This window comes from Littorina saxatilis, linkage group LG6 (assembly GCF_037325665.1).
Source record: "Littorina saxatilis isolate snail1 linkage group LG6, US_GU_Lsax_2.0, whole genome shotgun sequence".
In the NCBI taxonomy this organism is placed as follows: domain Eukaryota; kingdom Metazoa; phylum Mollusca; class Gastropoda; order Littorinimorpha; family Littorinidae; genus Littorina; species Littorina saxatilis.
In genome coordinates, this window is record NC_090250.1 from 8,256,192 (window position 1) to 8,263,691 (window position 7,500).

The 7,500-nt window shown below is 42.1% G+C and overlaps 1 protein-coding gene across 2 annotated transcripts in view; it reads right to left on the reverse strand.

Annotated features, from left to right (window-relative positions):
- The window catches only part of LOC138968424 (polyunsaturated fatty acid 5-lipoxygenase-like), a 139,271-nt gene that overhangs the window by 71,679 nt on the left and 60,092 nt on the right, over window positions 1-7,500 (reverse strand). The window lies entirely within an intron of this gene.

A 7,500-nucleotide genomic window follows, 5' to 3' on the forward strand; every position in this document is an offset into this window, starting at 1 on the left:
CAATGGGCTTAGGGGCAAATTGCTCATCGTCGGTGACGTCAACGTCTGGTTCGATGATGCGCGCCATCCCCTCACTGAGGATATGTGGGATATTCTCAACGTATTCAAACTCTCCCAAACCATCACCGTTCCAACACAGCGCAACGGACACACCTTGGATTGGGTTGTTTGCCGAGATGATGAATCGATCATCAAGTCTTTGACTATGGATTACACTCTACCCTCGGATCACTACTGTGCTGTACTGGACTTATTTCTCCCTAAACCTGAACATCGCCCTACCTTCGTCATGAGAAGGAATATCGCCGCTGTTGATGTTGCTGCCCTGACAGAGGACATGCTGGCCTCCATCAACTCTTCCGTCCATCCCGCCGCTCATCAACTCGACCAGTATCTCAAAGATGCTCTAGATTCGCATGCCCCGCCAAGACGTCGCAAGGTGTCGTCGCGGTCTTCATGTGAATGGTATAGCGCTGTCGCTGATGAGCTGCGGCCACTGAAGCAGGAGCGACGCAGAGCTGAACGCCGCATGCTGCGACCGTCGAGCACGTACATCGACACAGAGATTTTTAACAGAGCTAAACACCAGGTTAATCGCTTTGTTGAAGCTGCCAAAACTGCATATAACTCAGCCCAGGTACTCGCAGCTAAGACTATGAAGCAGCTGTATTCTGTCACAAATAGTCTGCTTGGTAAAGAGAAAAACTGTCCTCTCCCGACCATATACACTCCAAGTCGTCTACCCTGTGAATTTTCCGATTACTTTAGAATTAAAGTACAGACAATACGAGAAGAACTTGACTCTCAGCTAACCTCTACCACCAGCAAATTCACAGAGAAAAAATTCTCAGGAACATCTTTCTCGGGTTTTCACCATGTGTCAGAATGTTTTGTCAGAGAAAAAATTGCTGAATCCAACCGTAAGACATGTGAGCTTGACCCATTGCCCTCGTGCATTCTCAACCAGTGTATTGATGCGCTAGTTCCATGCATTACCGGTATCGTCAATGACTCGCTGGCCACCGGGATCTTCCCATCTGTATACAAATCGGCGGTAGTCCGCCCTCTGCTTAAAAAACCTTCCCTAGACCCTAACTGCCTAAAAAACTTCAGACCCGTCTCAAATCTTCCTTTTTTCTCGAAATTACTTGAAAAGATAGTTCTCTCTCAGATCATTGGGCACCTCACCCAGAACAAGCTCCTCGACCCCCATCAGTCCGCGTATAGGGCTGGCCACTCAACAGAAACCGCTCTCATCAAAGTTGCAAATGACCTTCTCTTAGCTCTCGATCAAAAGCATGTGTCTGTCCTTTCTCTATTAGATCTCTCGGCAGCATTTGACACTATTGACCACTCCGTTCTCCTGACAAGACTTCACAATTCTTTTGGTATTTGCCACACTGCCTTAGCTTGGTTTAAGTCCTACCTCACAGACCGCTCTCAGATAGTCTCCATTGACGGCTTCCAATCTGCTCCATCCCCGTTGACTTTCGGTGTCCCCCAAGGATCTGTACTTGGCCCGGTGCTATTCATCATGTACACGAAACCAATATCTAATGTCATCTCTCGCCACTCTGTTTCCTATGAAAGCTTTGCTGATGACACTCAGTTACAAAAATCTGGCCCTATTACTGACCTCCCCAACACAATCGAGACAACTAAGAACTGCATCTCTGACTTGAAATTGTGGATGACCGAAAATAAATTGAAACTTAATGACGACAAGACCGAGATCATGCTAGTTGTACCCCCTTCTCTTAAAAAAGAACCATCCCTTCCTGCCCAAATCTCTATAGCTGGAACTGATATTCAGTTGGCTTCTCAAGTACGAAACCTCGGTGTCATCTTCGACGAAACTCTCTGCTTCAAACAACAAGTCTCCACTGTCTGTAGAAATGCCTACTATGAACTGAGAAAAATTAGCTCCATACGCCACTGCCTTTCTTCCGATGCTACAAAAACCCTCATTTGCTCTCTCGTTCTTTCAAGGCTAGATTACGGAAATGCCCTTCTTTCTGGTTCATTTGACTATCTCATTGAAAAACTGCAGAAAGTACAGAACAACTCCGCTAGATTAATCACAAAGACCCCTAAAAGACACCACATCACACCTGTTTTGAGATCCCTTCACTGGCTGCCTGTAAGAAGTCGTATTCAATACAAAATTGCATGCATTTGTTTCTCTTTCTTTCATGGTACAGGACCTGCTTATCTCTCTGAGATGTTATCAAAATATTCAAACCTCTCCTCTCTTCGCTCTGCAACAGATACCAATGTACTTAGTAAACCAAAAAGAAACAGAAAATCAACTAACTATGGATTTGAGAGATCCTTCAAGTACCAGGGACCTCTTGTCTGGGAGAAAATCCCCCGGAGCATTAGGGATTCCCAGTCACCATCTGCCTTTAGAACAGCCCTCAAAACACACATGTTTAAGTTAGACCTCTGAAGGAGATCCCATGATCGGTGAGTCATCGGCGCTGCCACGTGTATTATATACTAAAGTGTGGCGTTCATGAGGATGTGTATGTGCCTGTGTGTGTTGTACTAGAATAACGTATGCGTACATGGAATGACATTGCGGGTTACCTGAACATTGACAATGACGAAAGAAAGATTGTGTGTGAGTGTGTGCGCGCGCGTGTGTGTGTGTGTGTGTGCATGTGTGTGTGCGTGCGTGTGTGGGTGTGTGTGACCATGTTTGAATTTATTCGGATTTAGTTCTCTTTCCTTGTTTGTATTATGATTGTGTAAGTGTAAAGCGCTCTGGGCTCGTCACCACGAGGTTTACGCGCTATATAAGTAATCGTTATTATTATTATTATTAGCATATTTTAATAATATCTTACGTTGCGTGTAAAGCACCACAGATCACTCTCACAATTGTAGCATATTTGAATAATATCTTACTTTGCGTGTAAAGCACCACAGATCACTCTCACAATTGTAGCATATTTGAATAATATCTTACTTTGCGTGTAAAGCACCACAGATCACTCTCACAATTGTAGCATATTTTAACAATATCTTACTTTGCGTGTAAAGCACCACAGATCACTCTCACAATTGTAGCATATTTGAATAATATCTTACTTTGCGTGTAAAGCACCACAGATCACTCTCACAATTGTAGCATATTTGAATAATATCTTACTTTGCGTGTAAAGCACCACAGATCACTCTCACAATTGTAGCATATTTGAATAATATCTTACTTTGCGTGTAAAGCACCACAGATCACTCTCACAATTGTAGCATATTTTAATAATATCTTACTTTGCGTGTAAAGCACCACAGATCACTCTCACAATTGTAGCATATTTTAACAATATCTTACTTTGCGTGTAAAGCACCACAGATCACTCTCACAATTGTAGCATATTTTAACAATATCTTACTTTGCGTGTAAAGCACCACAGATCACTCTCACAATTGTAGCATATTTGAATAATATCTTACTTTGCGTGTAAAGCACCACAGATCACTCTCACAATTGTAGCATATTTTAACAATATCTTACTTTGCGTGTAAAGCACCACAGATCACTCTCACAATTGTAGCATATTTGAATAATATCTTACTTTGCGTGTAAAGCACCACAGATCACTCTCACAATTGTAGCATATTTTAACAATATCTTACTTTGCGTGTAAAGCACCACAGATCACTCTCACAATTGTAGCATATTTGAATAATATCTTACTTTGCGTGTAAAGCACCACAGATCACTCTCACAATTGTAGCATATTTGAATAATATCTTACTTTGCGTGTAAAGCACCACAGATCACTCTCACAATTGTAGCATATTTGAATAATATCTTACTTTGCGTGTAAAGCACCACAGATCACTCTCACAATTGTAGCATATTTGAATAATATCTTACTTTGCGTGTAAAGCACCACAGATCACTCTCACAATTGTAGCATATTTTAACAATATCTTACTTTGCGTGTAAAGCACCACAGATCACTCTCACAATTGTAGCATATTTGAATAATATCTTACTTTGCGTGTAAAGCACCACAGATCACTCTCACAATTGTAGCATATTTGAATAATATCTTACTTTGCGTGTAAAGCACCACAGATCACTCTCACAATTGTAGCATATTTTAATAATATCTTACTTTGCGTGTAAAGCACCACAGATCACTCTCACAATTGTAGCATATTTGAATAATATCTTACTTTGCGTGTAAAGCACCACAGATCACTCTCACAATTGTAGCATATTTGAATAATATCTTACTTTGCGTGTAAAGCACCACAGATCACTCTCACAATTGTAGCATATTTGAATAATATCTTACTTTGCGTGTAAAGCACCACAGATCACTCTCACAATTGTAGCATATTTGAATAATATCTTACTTTGCGTGTAAAGCACCACAGATCACTCTCACAATTGTAGCATATTTTAATAATATCTTACTTTGCGTGTAAAGCACCACAGATCACTCTCACAATTGTAGCATATTTTAATAATATCTTACTTTGCGTGTAAAGCACCACAGATCACTCTCACAATTGTAGCATATTTTAATAATATCTTACTTTGCGTGTAAAGCACCACAGATCCGCCCAGGCTTTTACATGGAATAAGAGCATAATTCCATTTACACACATACCAAAAATCAACACCCAGGCTGCTTTCTGTGCGGAGTGTGATTGTCTTTGCTGAATAATAATAATACTAATAATATGGAAGATTTATAGAGCGCTTGACGTTCTCTAAGCGCTTTTACAATGAATTGGCGAGAGGTCAAGGCAGGTGAAGTAGCCCGCACGTTGAACATCTCTCATGCTGGGTATTTTCGTGTTTCTATAACCCACCGAACTCTGACATGGATTACAGGATCTTTTCCGTGCGCACTTGGTCTTGTGCTTGCGTGTACACACGAAGGGGGTTAAGTCACTAGCAGGTCTGCACATAAGTTGACCTGGGAGATCGGACAAATCTCCACTTTTAACCCACCAGGCGGCAGCTACCGGGATTCGAACTCACGACCTCCCGATTAGGAGGCCGACGTCTTACCACCACGCCACTGCGCCCGTGTAACTGACACATATATGTCAATCTTAGCACAGATAGCAGCCAGGGTGTAGATTTAGGTTATGTGTCTACGTGGTAGGATGTTACTGCACGCTGGGACAGAACTGTGTCGGTATTCATCAGTTGTGATTGGCTTAATAATCTGGTGAAGTTATTCCAAAATCGAAAAAAGCCTGTCAGAGTTACTCAGATTATTGTAGTAAACGGTTAAAGTCTTGTTTTTTCTTTTGCTGTCTATTTTAGGTTAATCAGAGTCATAACCTTTCAACACACAGCATTTGGTCAATAGAGATACGCATTTGAAGCTTCGACTCTGGCAATAACATCATTCCACAGGCAGTTCAAACTGTGGAGGGTTAAAAATAAACGACCAGGAAAATTCCAAAGACACGCTATGGAGAAATGCTTTGTTCGGATCGTTGAATTGTTCACATTTGATGCATTTTTTCTCTCACCAGAATTCCGGGCTTGTCGACACTTCAGTTCAAGTTCGAATTAGATGGTTATCCTTGTGTTTACTCGCTCTGACATGCTGTACTACTTGTCTCCACTCTAGTTCCTCTTCAACGTTATTGACAGTGCAGCTCGGATGTGTCACGTTCATCTGCCCCCCCCCCCCCCCTAAAAAAAAAATCCCCCCCATCTCCGCTTCATCGCACAAATACACGAGCTATACAGTTGTACACATCTCTCCTTTTTCTCATCAAATTCAAAGTAGACATATATATGCATTTATACAGTCATACACGAGCATTGACTGAGAGACAACCAAACAAAAGAAACCAGGTGAGAGGGCTGGAAGACGGGCTGGAAGACGGACGGACTGACTCTAATCTCCCTTTCAGCCATATTCCTAGCACTGCCTATTCACCCCTCCGTCCTTTACCATCCGTCCCTCCCCCCAGCCGTGTATACTATGGTGCGCCAAATTGATATTACTATCGTTAACAGTTATAAAGGGTTTTGAAACTATCGTTAACTGTTATATAGAGTTTCGAAACTATCGTTATCTGTTATAAAGAGTTTCGAAACTATCGTTAACTGTTAAATAGAGTTTCGAAACTATCGTTAACTGTTATTTAGAGTTATATCAATAGCGCGTTTGTGCGCGCTATTGCTAAAACTATGAATAACAGATAACGAGGGTTTCGCAAAACGGCGGCATGGTGCGCGCAAGTGATATTACTATCGTTAACTGTTATATAGAGTTTCTAAAAATAGCGATGGCGTGGTCGGATGTTTCGATGCCGGCAAAATGGCTGCTGAACGTTTCGTTCGAGCGAATTTGCACTAAATTACTACAACATTTAGTAGATCATATTCAACTAACTGTCGTCTGAAAAGTCCATCATTTCGCTGCTTCGTTTAATCAAGTAATCAAATCTTCGTTACAGCTAGCACGCTTCCTGTTTTCACAGAAATATTTGTCAGTGTCAGCTTGACCCGTTCTAGCTACCGCGCTGTGAGCGAGTCAGTTTGTACACATACGGCTGGCATGCATGCAGTGTGCAACGGTCAGTGTCAGTACCCAAAACACGATGCGAAAGCATGCAGTGTTTTCCAAAACGCGTCGTGGGGAATGTCACGTTGTTTTGTGTTTGTTTTGAAAAAAAACCCACTGTTTTGTGTAGCCGTGCGTCTGTCATGGTCTTTTCCGCGAATATTCCGCGTCTTCAAACCGCACACGTGGAAAACGGTACGGCCGAAAGTACAAATGATATGATAAAGCTAATATTAAACAAACTCAACAATGATTTGAGAAGACGACAACAGAAGAACGGTCAATAACTAATGTTGTAGTTTTTTAAATTGTGTTTGTAGTTAAAATGTACATTTCGTAGCAAAAAGACAGTTTTGCAATGGCAGTTTCAGGGTTTTCCCATTTGGGAACGATACCGACGCGCTTTTGATAAAACTATCGTTAGCTGTTATATAGAGTTTCTGAAACTCTATCTAACAGATAACGATAGTTTCGAAACTCTACATAACAGTTAACGATAGTTTCAAAACTCTGTATAACAGTTAACGATAGTTTCAAAACCCTATATAACAGTTAACGATAGTAATATCAATTTGGCGCACCATAGGTATACAACATAGACTGCCTGCCCCTCCTCTTACTCCCCCCCCTCCCCTCCCATCCCCTCCCTCCGCCTTTTCGACTCATCTGGGCAGGCATGCCAGCGGACCGTCTGTGCAAAGGCCCATCCCTCTTCTGACCCTGTTCCCCCAACTCCATCCTCCTCCCCTCCCCCCCTCCTCCAAGAAAATGAGAGTCACTTGTTTTACTCACCTGGGCAGGTATGTCAGAAGAGAGTCAGTGATTTACTGACATGTGCAGGGACATTTCTACGCGAAGGCCCATCTCATAATGAACCCCATCTCCAACACCCCCCCCCCCCCCCCCATGTCAGAAGCTTCTGCGAGAAGGCCTGAACCCTACC